The 19,149-nt window shown below is 46.6% G+C and overlaps 1 protein-coding gene across 1 annotated transcript in view; it reads right to left on the reverse strand.

The window, feature by feature from the left end:
* The window catches only part of LOC144158543 (uncharacterized), a 159,819-nt gene that overhangs the window by 25,554 nt on the left and 115,116 nt on the right, over positions 1 to 19,149 (reverse strand). The window lies entirely within an intron of this gene.

The following is a 19,149-nucleotide window of genomic DNA, read 5'->3' on the forward strand; positions in this document are numbered from 1 at the left end:
TTGCATTGCTTCGGTTGAAAAAACACCTGCGATTGGAATGGAGTGTGCGAGTTACCAAAGACTAGTTGCTATTCAATTGAACAAGGTTGTATTTTGTCTTTAAAAGGCCCTTTGAGGTTCTCTCATGATATTGGTGTTGATTATGATTGTATTTGTGCCAGCTGAAGTTGTAAACTGGGCGGAAATCCGCAGACCGCGTGGTACAAATCTCTGCCCGTGATACGGGATGTACATTGCACGCACGGGAACCTTGTGCAGGCATTGCAATACACGGCCATAGTTTCATGCAATTACTTGTTTTATTTCAACGTGTTGAGTATGATGAGTGTGACATCCGCAATAAAACAACGTCGGCCGTAAGAATTAGATTTTTTTATTTAGTTGTTCTTGTCGTAAATGCAAAATAAAATGTTTTGCATTCAACGCCCGTACAGTAGCGGCCAGTGTAAGGCCAATGAAGCTCATTCTGTGCAGTATACATCGAATCTATGCACTTGCGTTATGTGTAGCGCAGGTCTTACCTTTAAAAAATGAGAGGCTATGAATTCTGCATACAAGTGTTATATCTCTAGCAATAATTTTAACAAATATCAACACAAAACACACAGACATCACACGCAATAACAGCGCTGTTAAGGGCGAAAATTACACGAACATGGCAGGATTAGTCCACACGCAAAGCGGAATAATTCAGCCATCGGTATTTGTTAAGTCATGCCAATTTAAATTCGCGCCTCGGTTTTGAGTCTCAATGCAGTCCATTTTCTAACTTCTATCAGGTCTCTGGGCGGACATGAGAAGCTTGTGCTTTGTAACGTAATGGATCTGGTTTACATTTCCGCACAGCCCAAATGTAGAGTCTGCTGTAATGACCTTGGTGTTCTCAAATAGTTGCATTATTGCCTGTCAAGTTTTCAATGCTTTGTGCATAAATGCCCTATAGTTTGCCTGAAGGCGTGCACTATCCAGTAACTTTTCTGGAGCAGCCACCCCATTTAGTTACCACTCCCAGATGAGGTAGAGCAAGTCACTGCAAAGTTTAGCATTCGATGCTGTATCGAACTTCATATTTAGCAAGAAAAAATAATAACGCAAAGACGACGATGTCTGACCATACTCTTGCAGTTAGGCATGTTCTGTGCAATCTGAACAAAATATTGCTGTTTTGAATTTTCTCGTAAGACCTGAGGAAAGAGTTATAATGCGGTCCTACCATTTTGGTTTCAACTTTTAATGAAAGGATATACTTTTTTAGCTGACGCATGCACTGCCACTTTTCAGTCGAGTACACACTGCCGTACACGCTGATACAAAAGTATCAGTGCATGAGCATGGGCGGCTCTGGAATGTATAGGGCGCACAGGAGGTTTGTAGTTTTCGTTAGAGACGCGGGAAATGGAAATTATGTTGGGAATATCCTTGGCCCACCAGAAAACGGAGGAGGAGGAGGAGGAGGAGGAGTGAAACTTTATTTTTGATCAGAATAAAAGAGAGTTAGGGCATGTGGCCCTCCGCACAGGTGCAGTCCCTATTCCGGGACCCCATTGGTCAAGGCCGCCACTCTCGCCCGTCGAACTAGAGCCCTTCGAGACTCCAGCCCCGAGCAATTGAGCAGGGCTGCCTCCCATGCCTCTCTGGTAGGGGAAGGGTTGGGGGATAACGCAGGGTTGCGCTGGCATGCCCACACCATGTGGAAGGTTTCGGACACCTCCCCACAGTGCAGACACCGCCCATCGGTTTTAGGGTCGAAATGCTTTGCTACTGCAGGGCACATAAATGTGTTCGTCTGCAGGCGCCGCAGTATTCGCTCATCGGCCTTGCTCAGACCCTTTGCAGGGGCTGGGTAAAGCCGGCGGTTATCGCAGTAATGTTTTACAATTTCTCTAAACCGCAGAAGTGGTTTGCTAATCTCCGAGCCGGGAGAGCATGGGTGAGGCGCCCGGTGTGTAAGCGCTCGGGCAGCCGCGTGCGCGACCTCGTTACCTCTCAGAGCCTGATGCCCCGGAGACCACACAATTTCTTTAGGTGCGGGGTCTACGAACCGCACAACGGAGGATTGGGCAGCTGTGCGCAGCCAGCATGACCTTCGGGCATGGTGCGATGCCCGAAACAAGTCAGCATTTTGTTTCTCGGAGTGAACCAAGAAAACATGCGTATTGGCATGGCCCCGCATACAGAAAAACCAAAGACTACCATGTTTCAGCATGAAGCGGACAGTAATGACACAGTTAAACTATTTCCTTGGTTCACAACGACCGTGATGTTGAAACTGAAGCATGGTTTCAGGCTACGACAGGATAGATTGGCTAAAAATTGCAAAGTTGTTTACCATGATAATTCCTCGGTCATTTCGATTGCATAAGAAATGCTGACGATTGCTCAAAATGTCCTTCATGAAACAGTTTAGAATGTATACGTACCAGTTGTGGATTCAGGAAGAAAGACAACAGCGCGCACCCGTATGTGTGTGTGTGTGGGGGGGGGGGGAATTTTCAGAGGAGGAGGGCGGAGGTGTGCTGGTGCTCTTGAAAGGGCCTGCGGTCTGTAGCCCGTTTATTTAATTAGGAAATTCTGTTGTCTTGCACGACCGATTGAGCCTTGAAAGAACGATACTCCTGCGTCCACAGAACTTCAAATAAGGCAAGAAAGAGTTAAAGGAAAATTCTACCAGAAAGGCACGTTCGTTTCTTCGCCACGAGTATTAAGGTTCTTCACTTGCGCTGTGCACACTGCTATGGGTTTAAAATTGGTTGTAGCAGTGGATGCACGCGTAGATATGCAACGCGGTAACAAAAGTCCCAATAATGCACACACAATGCAGCAGCGGCTACCTCACATGGAGTTTTGTCCCAGTAAAAGCAAACTATTAAAACTACAGCCAGAACAAATATATTTTTCACTCTTCATGTACTGATACTAACGCTGTCCCGATACAGTCTGAGTAACCCTCTCCAACTTCGTGCATAATAAAATATTTAGGCGTTTACAGGAGTTGAATTAACATTTTCCCTCATTAAAAATCCCCTATCCGCTCCACAGCGTGGGCGCTTTCAACGACCAATTCAAACGAAAATACTGCATTCGAAATAAAACAAGATAAACAATTTTAGCTCGAAGACACAAGGTACTGTGGCATCGCGTAAATATAAGGAAATGATTATTTAAATATCAAAGAATGCATTACTGATCTGCACTGCACAACTTAACGTGCAATGCAACCTCCATCGCCAAAATCCCACCTTCACCCCCATTTGGTGTAGCAAGTCGGGCGCCCAGCCTGGCTGACCTCACTTGCCCATTAAAAAATGTTTCTCTCTCAAAAGACATCAGCGATCATGCAAGGATTAATTACTGGAAAACAATTACTTACAATTCGAGGTCTCTTTTGGGTGTTGGCACTTGGAACATGAGCTTCTAAAAACCAGGGGCACTTGTATCCTCGCGGCATATTGGCGTTGTGTTTCAGGCCCCTGAATATACACTGCTCTGGGCAGCCGCCGTCTAGGGAAAAAGTGGCCGTGGACACAATGGAGGGGCTTTAGTTGTGATCGAGGTAGAATATGGCCATCTCATCGTTGTTACTGTCGCAACACCGTCTGCCTGTGGCAGGGCTGGTGACCGTCGTGCCTTCACATTTAGGATAATGTCTGGGACTGGATCGGGGTGCCGCATCGCGCCCTTTTTGTCGACCCGCTGTACTCCAGGTTAGCGGAGAATACCGCCGAACAAAGCTGCGCAATCGCAGGGGTGAAATTGATTGTCGCAACATCGCCGTCGGAAGGGGACACTCAGTGCGCGCAATCTGAGCCCACTCCAACAAAAACCTGCCGGGCTAGACAGAAACGTGAAAAAGGAAGAATGAAGGGCTGACGCGAGGAAAAGGGGCATAGCTTCTGTGTGTCTCAATCACAAAGGACCTCTGCCCATGCACGACATTCACCCAGCTAAACTGCATGTTTCATCCATCACGTAGCCCCATCGCATTCTTCAGTTACCTTGAATGGGAGGCTTAGCGCAAAAAAAGACGCGGATGGTGGCAAATGTGACAGGCACTCGTTTGCCTGTCACGTTTGCCACCGCCCTCGTCTTTTTTGCGCTAAGCCTCCTATTCAGTATGTACTAATTAGCCCAACAGCACGTTCTGTTTTAGTTACCTTGCACGAGTCTTGAATGTGTGCCCACGGCCGCTTGATCTCCCCCTTTCTAGGAGATGGAGCGGCCGTGGTCAGCCACCGCCACTTGCACGTTGTTCTGCTTAACTTACAAAGATTGTCTGTTCCGTTTCGGGCCTGCATCGTACCAGTCTTCAACCATCAATGGCCTGCGGTCTCTCTTTTTTTCCGTCACGAGTTAGTGCGGACCACTCCTTGCTTCCCCGGCCGAGTCAATCTCCTCTGCTGAGAACGGCTCAGCCGACCAATTATTCTCTGTGTTGCCACATGTCTCGCACAAAGGGGGACAACGCATGCCTTTGGTGTCCTGTGCGCTGAGCTCACCCGAAGGCGCCGAGGCTTTCGGAGCTGCCCGCCTCCGCAATCATCCCTCAGCGGTTCGCACCATTCAGGCACTTCGTTTTGTCACGGCTGGACTCGACTCCCTTTTCGCAGTGCGGAAAAAGAGCCGAGTCCGGCCGTGGTTTTGTGTAAACACCCTTGCGTAGGGCAGAGATTGAGTCGTGAATGCTTCTACAGTCAAACCCGGCTATAACAAACCCGGATAGAGCGAATTATGCTGTATATCGAACAAAAATAATTCAGTTATGGAAATACATGGGAAACATATTCCTTATAACGAAGTTCACATCCGATATATCGAACTCTGCGTGTCTAGAATGGCCGCCGAAATGCATGGTCTCGGAGCGGTGATTGAGATGTGGATTGGCCGCGACCACGGAGCAAGAGTTGCGACTTAGACATTGCGCCTCGCACGGAGCGACATGACACCCGACACTTTCCGTAACTGTTTCTGACGCGCGGGGCTCACGACGGAACCCAAGCAGTCAGCGAGCCAGGACCAAGACAGCAGCATCGATGAACTGTGCGAAGAGCTCCCCCACATTCCCGATGATGTCGGGAGTGAAAGCCGTCTGACGCTTATAATGAAGCGCTTTCGGCAGTCAATGTGCTCCACCAATGCTTCTTAGATTTTGGAGGATGCGGACTCGAACTGGTGCAAATAATGTTTCGTGTAGAGAATGCTATGCTAGTTGAAGCCGCCAAAACGAAAGTGAAAACAAAAATCACCGCTTTTTTCTTTGCAAAGTAGGCAGTTCAGGCGGAAAGTACCTTTAATACTTGAAATAAATGGATTATTTTGGGTATGGCAACGGCTACTTTACTGTGTTCGTTTTTGCATGCGGGGATGGTGGAGTTGAGGAGAGGGAGGGGGGCTCCTGCGGATTGCAAACTTGTAACGATAAGTTCGTTATAGGCGGGTTCGGCTATATCGAACTATTGGATATATCGAACTAAACGCGGTGCATATTGCAATTCGCTATAAATGGGTTTGTCTGTATTAGTGGCACTTGCGAAGGATATGCAGCTTTGTTCACAGGCGACGTACCAGGAATACAGGCAGCACGGCGACAGCCGGAAAAATTTTTGGGGGGGGGCTGAAGCCCGGTCAGCACCCCCCCCCCTAGCTATGCCACTGGATGACACCCCTCACTGGTCCAGAGTGACCACAATCACAACAGACGGCCCGGATAAATAAAATCTGTCCTCCTCCCCTCCTCGAATGCAAAGACTTCGTCCTGTGTTCATATATTCCCAACTTTTAATGCTGCACGTCTTCTTAGCTTTTTAGTGGCTTAGACAACAATTTGCGAGATTCTTCTAAGATTTTATGCTATCCGATAGCTGACAAAATATTTGGGAATGTCAACACCTTAAAGGAGCCATGAAGACAAAATACAAGTTGGGTTTATTAGAAAGACTGCTTAGTCCCGATAACAATGATACCAATATCATCGCAATCTTCGAACAAATAACGGAGATATTAAAGAAAACGTGTGAAGCAGTCGCGACCCCCTAGCCAATTTCCCGCAACTTTTCTATGACGTCACAGAACCTTGTTTGTGCGATTGGGGGCCGCCTAACTGACCTGTCGCGACGACACATGACTGGATGTCTGTAATGGGGCCTCTAGTTCCATTTGGCCGGATCACATGAATGCTAACGTGCAGTTAACGCACTGAAAATTATGTTTTATTGTTGGCCCGTATGACGTCATTCTTGCTCATAACACGTCACTGTGGCGCAAAATTTGAAAGTTTTTAAATACTTCTTGCTTTTTTTTTCGTTAAAAAAGCATCTTTTGTGGCTGTAATGGAGCTGAGTGGGATACTGAATCTTAGTTCTTTCAAATTAAACAAAGTTGCATTTTCTCTTCATGGCTCCTTTAAGTGTCCGCCCCACACGAGGTTATATGTATTTAATATGAAGATAAAAGCACATGAAATATTAGATGAATCACAGCAGAACCGCTTAGTGATAAACTGCGCTGTTATAACTGTGCTTGGGGGACCTCATTGCGAACAAATTTATTGTGCACTAATGTGCACATTAAATGTGTACCGCCTGCAGACTAGCCTGCTAACCAGACCCCGCAACAAGCGCTCGTACATCACAGCAGTATGTAATTCGATCGCTTAATGTGGACTTCTCAATGCAGCAACCGCGGCTTCTATGTGGGAAAAAAAAGGACATATCTGCGGGAGAATGCAAAGCCTAGAACACAATCTTCCCAGTTGTGTCAGCCAACAGCTCGGCAGCAAGGCGAAAGTATTTCATCAGCGCTCAGTTTCATTTGATGGCTTCCCCCTACAACAGAAAATTTCTGCATGACTTCATTAAAGTATGTAGTAGATACGCATGCAAATACCGTTAAGGCACGTGCTTTTTCAAAGGTGCGTACACGGGCGCTCAAGGTGGTCGGCACAGCGGGACCGACCCACAGTTGTGCGGGTCTGCCACGGCCGGCCCTGTGCTCGCCCAGCAAAGTTCACTGTCCGAAGCCTATACTGTTCATAGTGCAATTTTTTGGTGATTCCGCTGGTCAACCAGCGGAGCTGGGGCATCGTTTTAAGGTTGCAAAAAAAGAAAAACAAAAAATAAAGATCGGCTTCGCCATCCAATGCAGCGTGCCCTTTCTGATTTCCCCTAACTTAAGCAAAGAAAAAAAACACCCTTTTGTTTGCGTGCCCCCTCTGCCTTCAAGTGATAGCCCAAAATCCCCTCGATATTGGAACACCCCTGAAGATAGCGAGCTGCCCCCTCCAACTTCGTGCTGTACGATGAGTTGTTGCTATTAGAACATTGTGCAAATAAGGAACCGCCCTTTCTCTTTTCGAACACCTGGAAATGGCGAGCTGTGCGAGGCCACTACCTGTACATTGGGCTGATAAGTGACTGCCTTCACCATCGCAAAAGCAAGGTGGGTGACAAAATAATCCAGCTCGTGTTCATATCACGTCGTCTCGTGATTGGCATAAGCCCGGCTTTTTCCCTCGCTGTGATACCCATTCTTTTGGTTCCTTACAAATGCAGACATGCTTGCTCAGAACACAAACGCAAATAAGTTAAACTGGGCTCGCAGTTTGTAAAACCACACACCAGTGTCAGATGTGGAAAAAAAAAAAAAAAGCCGAAATACGTACCGTGCCTTTATTTTTAAGTGGAATTCCTTTGAGTGATAAAAAAAGAATTACTGAAAGGTAGATTGCAACTTGGTTGCATTCGTGCCTCTTTGTTTATAGCGCGGTACCACTTATAGTGCATATTTTCACAGCTTCCGCAACATACGTTATAAGTGGTCGACACTGAAGCTGCACATAAGTCTGGTGATTTGGAGTTGTCTCATATGACACTGGCCACTTGGAACAAGCGACACTTTCTTACATGACCCCATTTGTCGAGCATATCCAATGTTTCACGAAACTATTACTATCAACCGTAACAAAAATAACCCAGGTGCAAATCCGGTCAAAAACAAAGCGGGTGCAGACAGAAGGCCCCCGCGGTAGTGTGGCGCCATCTAGAGGATGGATGGTAAGCAACGAAGGATGTTTCATCGTTCGCTGCAGCCCTGGTTGACATAACATTCATTTTAAACACCTGCCCTGGATATGTCCCAGCAGACGTGACGAAAGACACAATTTAGTGGGATAACTATATTTTGGCTTAAATTGTGTGATTTCTCAGAGAATAAAGCATCGCTTGCTGCCTGACAAGCACTGGGGACACTAAAAAACACCTGATCTTTCATCTAAAACAAACGTATTTTGTCTTCATGGCCCCTTCAACCCTTTCCCTTTCACTGACGCACTGGTAAGTTTTCGCATTTCCCCTCCACAGTGTCACTGCCGCACGAATACGTTCTTTATAGTGCGTTCAAACATTCGTGCCATAGCGCAAAGCTGGCGTGCCTGGACTGTTCACACCATCTGTCAAATCTTTCTAGTAGCTGGTATTTTCACTCTCTAACTCTCTCACGGTATACTGAAGAGTATGGAGCGACCGCGCCCACCCTTCGTTGCAGGAGCGCTTGGTCGCTCCGCTTGCTGTACTATGTTGAGATGAGTGACCATGTGTCATGCGTGCGGTTACAGGTAGAAGGGTTGTTGTGCCATTTCCATTGTTGTGCCATCTGTAAAATCATTCTAGTAGCTCAAATTTTCACTCGCTAGCTCTCATGGTATATTGAAGAGAGTGCGGAGCGACCATGACCACCCTTCATTGTTGCAGGGCTTGGTCGCTCCTCATGCTGTACTCTGTCGGGATGAGTGACCATGCGGCACGCGTGCAATACGGGTGCAAGGGTTGTTGCGCCATCCACAACGAGTTTCTGTGTTGTTTTTATTTTGTTCCCGCGTCTGTTACGGCGTGCCAGGTTTTCCCAGCAGGCCACTGCCTCTTCAACAGACCAAAACATGACTCAATCGTGGCTTTCACTCGCTCGCCGCGCCCTCACTTGTCGCTGTCAGCGGCAAATGAGGTGGTTGTATCAAAGTAGTATCCTCTTTTTATCTTGATCTGCCATCATGATTTCGCAACGCGTCATTTCTGTGCGTTCTGTGGGCTGCTGAAAGTGCTTCCCCCATGTGCGTGGTTACTTTCGGATGACTGACCGCGCGGGGCCTTCGACTGTGGACGGGAGTGATCGTTCTCCTGCAAGGCAAACTGAAAAAATCTGGAAGACAGGTGATTTTTCACCCATGCACTCTCCTTTTGACGTGTTGCGTTCCGGATGCTATCATAGACAAATAAATCACCATGCTGCTTCCCTGATATTCGGGAAACGAAGCCGACACTGGGGGTGCATCACGGCCAGAAACACCCAACAGTGAAAAGGTTAAAGGGGCAGTGAAGATAAAATACAAGCTTGGTTCACGAAAAAAAGCTGCCTTGTCACAATACCAATGATACCAATTCCACATAAACTTCAAAGAAATAAAGTTGACATTCAAGAAAACATATGAAGCAGTGGCAACTCCCCAGCCACTTTCCGGTGGTTTCTCTATGAAGTCATAGGATCCTTCTTGTACGATTGGCGGCCACCAATCAAGCTATTGACGCTACATGACTGGGCGATTGTAGTGAGGCCTCTAATCCCATTTTACTGTATCGCTTGAATGTTAACAGGCACTTAACACTGATAACTATGGTTTACAGCAAAAGCTTTCTTAATGGGACCGACGGCATCTTGTTAAACAACTAATGCAGTTCACCGCAGACCAGTTAGTTGACCGAAAAACTCTGATAAGGTCTCTGGACACATGGTGCGTGCGCTAAACCGGACGTCCACTGAATAAAAATGCTTCCTTAAAATTCACGAAAAAGGAACGGTTCTTGATAAGACAATACATACACGTACCTCATTAAGGAGTACTGTATCTCGTAAAACACGTATCAGTATACATTTAGATCATTTGTAGACGTGTTTACTTAGTGTGCGAAAAATCATAGCACTGGTCTGTTCTTCGTTTGTGATTTGCGTCTTTGAAGGTTTGACAATTGACTCAGTGGTGTAGCCAGGGTGGGGCTGACCGGGCTTCAGCCCCCTCCCCCACCCCCCCCCCCGAAATTTTTCCGGCTTTCGCCGTGCTGCCTGTATCCCTGGTACGTCGCCTGCGAACAAAGCTGCATATCTTCGAATGTGCCACTAATAGAAGCATTCACGACACAATGTCTGCCCTACACAAAACCACGGCTGGACTCGACTTTTTTTCCGCGCTGCGGAAAGGGAGTCGAGTCCGGCCGTGACAAAACGAAGCTCCTAAAGGGTGCGTACCTTTGAGGGATGATTGCGGAGGGGGGGCAGACCCGAAAGCCACGGCGCCTTCGGGTAAGCTCAGCGCACGGGACGCCGAATGCATGCGTAGTGTCCTTTTGTTCGAGACACGTGGCAACACAAAGAATAATTGGCCGGCTGAGTCGTTCTCAGCAGAAGAGCTTAACTCAGCCGGGGGAGCAAGGAGTCGTACGCACTAACTCGCGGCGGAAAAAGAGAGGGACTGCCGGCCATTGATGGTTGAAGACTGGTACGATGCAGGCCCGAAAGGGAACAGACGATCTTTGTATGTTAAGCATAACAACGTGCAAGCGGCGGTGGCTGACCACGGCCGCTCCAGATCCTAGAAAAGGGGGAGATCAAGCGGCCATGGGCACACATTCAAGACTCGTGCTGGATGAAACATGCAGTTTAGCTGGATGAATGTCGTGCGCGGGCAGAGGGTCTTTGCGAATGAGACACACAGCAAGGTATACTCCTCTTCCTCGCGTCAGCCCTTCATTCTTCCTTTTTCACGTTTCTGTCGAGCCCGGGAGGGTTTTGTTGGAGTGGGCTCAGATTGTGCCCACTGGGTGTCCCCTTCCGACGGCGATGTTGCGACAATCAATTTCACCCCTGCGATTAGGCAGCTTTGTTCGGCGGTATTCTCCCCTAACCTAGGAAACTGGAGAACAGCGGGTCGACAAAAAAGGCGCGCTGCGGCTCCCCGAGCCAGCCCCAGACTTTATCCTAAATGTGAAGGCACGACGGTCACCAGCCCTGCCACAGGCAGACGGCGTCGCGACAGTGACAACGATCAGATGGCCATATTCTACCTCTATCACAACTAAAGCCCCTCCATTGCGTCCACGGCCGCTTTTTCCCTGGACGGCGGCTGCCCAGAGCAGTGTATATTCAGGGACCTGAAACACAACGGCAATATGCCACGAGGATAGAAACGCCCCTGGTTTTGAGAAGCTCATGTTCCAAGTGCCCCAAAAGAGGCCTCGAATTGTATCGCAGGAGTATCGTTCTTTCAAGGCTCAATCGGTCGTGCAAGACAACAGAATTTCCTAATTAAATAAACGGGCTACAGACCGCAGGCCCTCTCAAGAGCACCAGCACACCTCCGTCCTCCTCCTCCCCTCTCGACCCCCCCCCCCCCACACACACACACACATACGGGTGCGCGCTGTTGTCTTTCTAACTGAATCCACAACTGCTACGTATACATTTTAAAATGTTGCATGAAGGACATTTTGAGCAATCATCAGAATTTCTTAAGTAAACGAAATGACCGAGGAATTATCACACTAAACAACTTTGCAATTTCTAGCCAATCTATCTTGTCGTAGACTGAAACCATGCTTCAGTTTCAACATCACGGTCGCTGTCAACCAAGGAAATAGTTTAACTGTGTCATTACTGTCCGCTTCATGCTGAATCATGGTAGTCTTTGGTCTTTCTGTATGCGGGGCCATGCCAATACGCATGTTTTCTTGGTGCCCTCCGGAAAACAAAATGCTGAATTGTTTCGGGCATCACATCATGCCCGAAGGTCATGCTGGCTCTGCACAGCTGCCCAATCCTCCGTTTTCTGGTGGACCAAGGAGATTCCCTACATAATTTCCGTTTCCCACGTCTCTAACAAAAACTACAAAACTCCTGTGCACCCTATACATTCCAAAGCCGCCCATGCACATGCACTGATACTTTTTTATCGTTTAGCTTTAAAACCGGCAGTGTGCACTCGGCTGAAAAATGGCAGTGCCCGCATCAGCTAAAAAAGTATGTCCTTTCATTAATGTTAGAAACCAAAATGGTAGGACCGCATTATAACTCTTTCCTTAGATCTCACGACAAAATTCAAAACAGCAATATTTTGCTCAGATTGCACAGAATATGCTAACCGCAAGAGTATGGTCAGACATCGTCGTCTTTGCGTTATTATTTTTTCTTGCTAAATATAAAGTTCGATACAGCATTGAATGGTAAACTTTGCAGTGACTTGCTCTACCTCATCTGGGAGTGGTAACTAAATGGGGTGGCTGCTCCAGAAAAGTTACTGGATAGTACACGCCTTCAGGCAGACTATAGGGCATTTATGCACGAAGCATTGAAAACTTGACAGGTAATAATGCAACTATTTGAGAACACCAAGCTCATTACAGCAGACTCTACATTTGGGCAAGCCGAAATGTAAACCAGATCCATTACGTTACAAAGCACAAGCTTCTCATGTCTGCCCGGAGACCTGATAGAAGCTACGAAATGGACTGCGTTGAGACTCAAAACAGAGGCGCAAATTTAAACTGGCATGACTTAACAAATACCGATGGCTGAATTATTCCACTTTGCGTGTGGACTGATCCTGCCATGTTCGTGTAATTTTCGCCCTTAACAGCGCTGTTATTGTGCGTGATGTCCGTGTGTTTAGGGTTGATATTTGTTACAATTATTGCTAGAGATATAACGCTTCTTGTATGCATAATTCATAGCCTCTCATTTTTTTGAAGATAAGACCTGCGCTACACATAATGCAAGTGCATAGATTCGATGTATACTGCACAGAATGAGCGCCATTCGCCTTACACTGGCCGCTACTGTACGGGCGTTGAATGCAAAACATTTTATTTTGCATTTTGGACAAGAACAACTAAATATAAAAATCTAATTCTTACGGCCGTCATTTTATTGCGGATGTCACACTCATCATACTCCACACGTTGAAATAAGGCAAGTAATTGCATGAAACTATGGCTGTTTAATGCAATGCCTGCACAATTAAGGTTCCCGTGCGCACAATGTATGTCCCGTATCACGGACAGAGATCTGTACCACACGGTCTGCGGATTTCCACCCAGTTTGCAACTTCAGCTGGCACAAATACAATCATAATCAACACCAATATCATGACAGAAACTTAAAGGGCCTTTTAAAGACAAAATACAACCTTGTTCAATTGAATAGCAACTAGCCTTTGGTAACTTGAACTGCTCCATTCCAATCACAGGAGTTTTTTCAACTGAAGCAATGCAACAAATGTCAAAAATTTTCAAATTTAGCGCTGCAGTGAAATGATATCTGCAGGAGTGGTATATATATATATATAGGCTAGCACTAAAACGTAGTTATGAGTGTGCTAACTGCACGTTAGAATTCAAATGATAAGATCAATGGAGGCCCCTCTACAATCGTGCAATCATGTTCCTTGGCGGTGACTCAAGTTGTTGGGCGCCAATCATACAAACAAGATCCTGAACTGTCATAGTGAAATCGCCGCCGGAAAGTGGGCGGGGATTCGCCATTGCTTCAAACGTTTAATTTAATCTATCGATTATTCCTTTGAAGTTTGCGATAAAACTGGTATCATTGTTATCGGGACAAGGCAGACTTTTTAATGAACCAAACATGTATTTTATCTTCATAGCCTTTAAGGGCGCTTGCAAACTACCCCGCTTTTTTTCTTCGGGGGGGGGGGGGGGGGGGGGGGGTAACAACCTTAGTCCCCACCCGACCAAAAATCCTGGCTACGCGCCTGGATTGACTGGATGCCCTTTTAGTGAAGGTTTTGACACTGTTTTGATGTTAGGAAAGCTTTCACGCTTTTTTCAACTTTCATTAGGAAGGGATGTTAAATTTTTTAGTGCTGGCCCATACGACATCACTCCTGACCGTAACTCCTGTGGCGTAAAATTTGGGTTTTTCAACATTTCTTGAGTTTTTTTTTTTTTTTGGGGGGGGGGGGGGTTAAGCACCGTCTTTCACATCTGGAATTGAGCAGACTAAATTACCAAATGCTAGTTTTCTAAAAATAAAACAAAGTTGTGTGTTGTGTTCCTGGACCCTTAATGTACAATTTCAAGGTGCGCTTTGTTGGTATGTTTCATTCTTCGGCAGTTGTAGGTTTAAAAAGCCAAGGGTCATAGAAAACAAAAACAAAAGTGTCTTGATATAGTGATCTTGTAGCGCCACCTAAGGACATGCACACGTTAAGACACCCGTCATAGCAACAATACCTGACGCAATTTGTCTGCATAGGAGAAGCAAGATTCCAGTATATATTTGATTGATGTTTTCCCCAAGTGTGCTTGCAAAAGGTGGAACAGACACCGAAAAGCCTAGCTTGTCATTCACTCACTGCAACAGATGGTATACACCAAAATTTTCCAGTGCTCTTGGAGCACCAGTATTGTTGTGCACCTGGTGTGTTGCCTTGCTAATGCTTTCTGATGGACTGCGGGAACACCAGCCACCACCCCTGCTGCATGGCGCCGCTTGTCTTGAACTGCATGTGATGCGCCTTATTCGGGCGCCTAATCTGACTTGAAAATTCATGCGTTTTTATGACACGCGAGCACCCCACAATTTAACAGTTCATTAGAAAGTGCATTCAAAGTAAGCGAGAATTCTTTGTACACCAGGTTTGCCCAAGCTCTACCCAGCTCGTGAATGCCAGCATGCTGTGTTCCCACCAAAGTCATGGCCTGTGAGGCTCTATTTATGCTGTGCCAAGATTTTCACAGTACGTTGCTGTACCCGGGATTTTACGTTTACTTGCTGATTCTTTTTAAATCCCGCATGCAGGTTGCAGCCCTGTGTGTGAAATTAGTGATGCACGGAAGCTACGCATTTCCGTGTCACTCTCTGTTGTTGACGCCACTAACAACCAACGCAACAGGGAGAACTTCTTGTAAGAAACATTTCAAGGAAATAAGTGAAGCATATACAAAGTCTAATCACCTAATAAATTTTCTGGGGCTCTGAATGCTTGCCGCAAATGTGTGAATTGAAAATACTTTTAATCTAGCAGCTTTGCAAGAAGATGTGCGGCTGAACGCTGCTTTTAGAACCCAGGTTATTGATTTGCGTGCCCTTGTCAACCACAAACTCCTATTCCCTACAATTTAGCTGTGTCCATTTCATGGATTCAACGCCATCGCGAATCAACTTTTAAAGGGGCCATGCAGACAAAACACAAGTTTGGTTCATTCGAAAGATTGCCTCGTTAGTACTGTACTGACCCCACTTTTGACATAAACTTCGCTGAAATAGGCTGTATAATTACGAAGAAAGAAAATGGCCATGCCACCAACTAGCCCATTTCCTGCAATATAACCATATGCCCAGCTCTGCGATTGGCTGAGGCTGGCAAAGGCAAACGCAAATCAAGCAGGGCTTATAAGCTTGGCGAATGGGCAATTTGGCTTAAATTTAGGGCACGTTCTTTCTATAGCAGTAAGAATGGTAGGGTGAACAGTGAAGGTTACGAAAGTACATGTAAACATAGAAGTACCGATACGTACTGCTGTTGGTACTGCGCGCATCATGTGTGTTTTAGCTGCACAGCCACGCAGCGCTTTGGGGTTGTCTCAGACACTTTTGGCGTAAGCATGATCATATTTGCGAGCGAACACCATGTTTCGTGAAACGATTATTTTCAGCCTCAACAAAAACAAGGCAGCTACAAATATGGTCAAAAACAAAGCAAACGCAGAAAACGGCTTGGCGAGGTATGGTGGCGCAATCTAGGAGGGCTGACGGTAAACAAGGCTTTGCAGTCGGCTGATGAACCTAATGGCACACTAGCTTTTGCTTCAAGACCTGTTCTTGTGACGTCATAGCAGATGTCCCGAAAATGCATGATTTGGCAGGAAAATCACAAGTTTGCTTTAAATGAATAAATACATTATTTTCTTCCGGACAAGCGCATGGGGTACTATAAAACACGAGATCTTTCGAAAAAACAAACTTGTATGTTGTCTGCGTGGCCCCTTAAAATATTGTTGCAGCGCGGCTAGTCAGGACGGTGAGCACACACCTAATTCTTCTGGTATGACAAAGTCAGCTGCAACAACGCACTGCAAAACTCCTGGCACGGCAAAACAGCCTCACATCCACAATTTCGGCAAGAACAATGTACAGCATGCTGCATTCATGAGCAGTGTATAGCATAGGCAAACCTCGTGTCCAATTAGTTCTTGCTCACCTTCAATGCGCTGTCCGGTGAACTCATTCACTGTAGCGTGCTGACACATCAAATAAATGGTGCTCACCAATTTTCAAGCCAGGTTAGGCGCCCGAATAAGCCCAACAATACACAGTACAACGCCTGCGGCTGCTGTTCCCGCAGTCTACCAGAAAGTGTCTGCAAAGCGAGGCACTGATCGCAGAAAAATGGCCTGGCAACGCTGGAAAATGCTGATGTATAACAGCAAGAATATGAAAAGTTCTGTACTGGCAATAATAAGGTATTACAATGACCGAGAAGTGTAGAACGACTGCCCCTATGCTATGAGGCGGGACTGTAGGCATCTACGACCGAATTTAAAATGCCCAAAATTACTTGATATATGCTGGAACGGCACGATCAATTTTGGACTTCAGTAGCAGATGTGACCACTGCAACACAAGCGCAACAGCTTTGCCCCCACAGCATTGAGGTGCTTACTAGCAAATTCTTTTCCCCATAATACATCGTAGCAGCGCAATGCTTGGTGTACTAAAAATTTTACAGGTAAAAAACCACCATGACTTCCAATTATCACCATACCAAAACTATAAACCGACCACACAAAATATTATTAGAAATGAATGCTACAATGCGAATTATTACTTCCACTCTATTGACTGTTCATTACTAAAGTGCACATATAAGTGAGGAAAAAAATGCAGGATACAAACCTCGAAATTCCTCGCCTGTTTGGGAGCTTCGAGTGATGAACACCATAGGAGTGCACTGCGTACCTGACAAGAAAACTCAGTCAGCAACGCATACAACCAGGAGATACAACGCATACAACAAAATAGGGAAGGTACCTATGGCACTTGTAGTAATGGATGCCTGTGTGTTTTGGCTGCAGGATACATCTTGCCGAGAAGCTGCGTCTGTTGACATTGCCATGAAGCGGCTCTCAGGCATTGATCAAGTTGAACGTGGAATGCCTGCTGTCGTAATTGGGTCTCCTGGAAGAGAAAGACACAACCACGGTTGAAAACTCACAAAATTACTCGAGATGCCACGAGTACCAGTAATAAGCAGATTTCCAGTTTTACTTCCCTGAAGAAAACAGCAAGCAAACAATTTGGCCTGTGAGAGTTGCCTTGGCAACCAGATAAATGTCTAAAGAGCGAAGCATCCTTGCTATGCAAAACGTCTTATGGTCCATTCATGTATCCTTCATTCCCTTCTGCATTAGACCGTACTGGGGAAGGTATCACTCTGCACATCTCAGGGACGTCTTGCCTTTCCAAGCTTCTCCATAGTTTTTCTAAGCTGTTTAAGGCAGCTTTACTTTGTTTATTTACCACAAGCTTTATCGTTACAGCTTGATATTTATCTATAGATTTACCACTTTATATAAATACAGATTTACCCGTTTTATATTCTTCGTTAAAATGAGCACAAACATATGCAACGCCATCCGACCGCAAATACTGCAATGCCAAACTAAACAACATGCAGTTTTCAAGACACATTCTCCTCTCTTGAAACATAGGTAAGGCCACTTTTTCAGTGCACAGCATTCTCTGGCGATTCCAAAGGCACCGGTCCGTACGCAGCTTTGATAGCAGGCACCGCGCAAGCTGGCGCAGCGGTTAGTTTTACGCCTGTAAACTTTAGCTCGTGGCTGTACAGCCGGCGAATTTTCTAATATCGTGTAAGCGCTGGCCTGCGGGTGGGTCACAGGTTGATCACGGTAGAATGCGGCAAAACGAGCGACGGTAGGCCGCATGCGCCGGACCGAACTATTCCGCCAGTGCACCCGTCATCTGCAGGGCTGTGGCCGCAAGCCCGACACAACCCCGTTACGCTGGCAATCAGCCGACTATCTGCACTGCCTCACGGTGACTGCGATTTCACGTGCACCTTGTTCACGCCAATGAAAACAGGCGGTTGATTATCAGCGGAAAGGGGTTGTGTCGTGCTTGCGGGAACAGCCTAGCAGACGATGGTTGCACTAGCGGAATCGTTCGCGCATGGAGGACCTGCCCTCGAAAGCGCCGACACACGCGACAGTATAAAGAATTCGACCGCTGTACCTCGCGTGTATTGCCACGCATCAATTAGCGGTGCGGTTCTGGATTCATTCCAGCGTAGCTCTCGCGGTGGTATTCACAAAGTGGACTTGTAAATTAGTTTGGTGTTAGGATTGCGTGTCGAGTAACGTTACCTGGGATGGGTATTCCACGAAAGGTAGGTCGAGGCGTGATCAACCGCTGCTCCACCACAGGATACGGGAGATGCAACAGATACACACGTCACTCCACTGAAATTAAAGGCAGCTGCGGCCGATGGGTAGCCGTCAGTAGGAAAAACACAGGTCGTCGCTGGGCACGAGACACGAAAACCTCCACCGACGTGCGAAGGCGGGTAGACCTTTTCATAAAGTCCTGTGAGGTACACATCGGCGTGTCAGCGGTGCCTCACGAGCGCGTCTTCACAGGAACCGCGGAAACTATTCTGGCCGCGGTTAATCCCTCTACCATGAGCTAATTTTCTAACTACACGTTTATGCCGAGACGTTGCTCAAACCCATGGAAAAAAGCTGAAACCTACCTGTATACAAACAATGCCAGCACTACCTGGTTGAAATGATTGAAGAACTCGTTTATAGTGAGGGCGCCCCGCTCCACTCTTTTTTGATGGCAATGTCAATGCAAACGTTTGTTTCGAGCTGAGGTGTTTGAGAGGGCTCTCGGCGTCGTCTGCTATGCGACAATGTCTTCCTCCTTACAAAAGCCCCTAAATGGAGGAGTTAGAGCGTTATTAGGCAATAATATATTTTGCGTGGCACTTCATAATCACTAAATGGCGTTCAGAGCGCTGTTTCTGCCGTGACGTGTCCTCTCTTCGACTGTTTCACCACAAAATCTACG

The sequence above is a fragment of the Haemaphysalis longicornis genome, unplaced genomic scaffold (genome assembly GCF_048455015.1).
Source record: "Haemaphysalis longicornis isolate Haplotype H1 unplaced genomic scaffold, Haemaphysalis longicornis Haplotype H1 scaffold_10, whole genome shotgun sequence".
NCBI lineage: Eukaryota > Metazoa > Arthropoda > Arachnida > Ixodida > Ixodidae > Haemaphysalis > Haemaphysalis longicornis.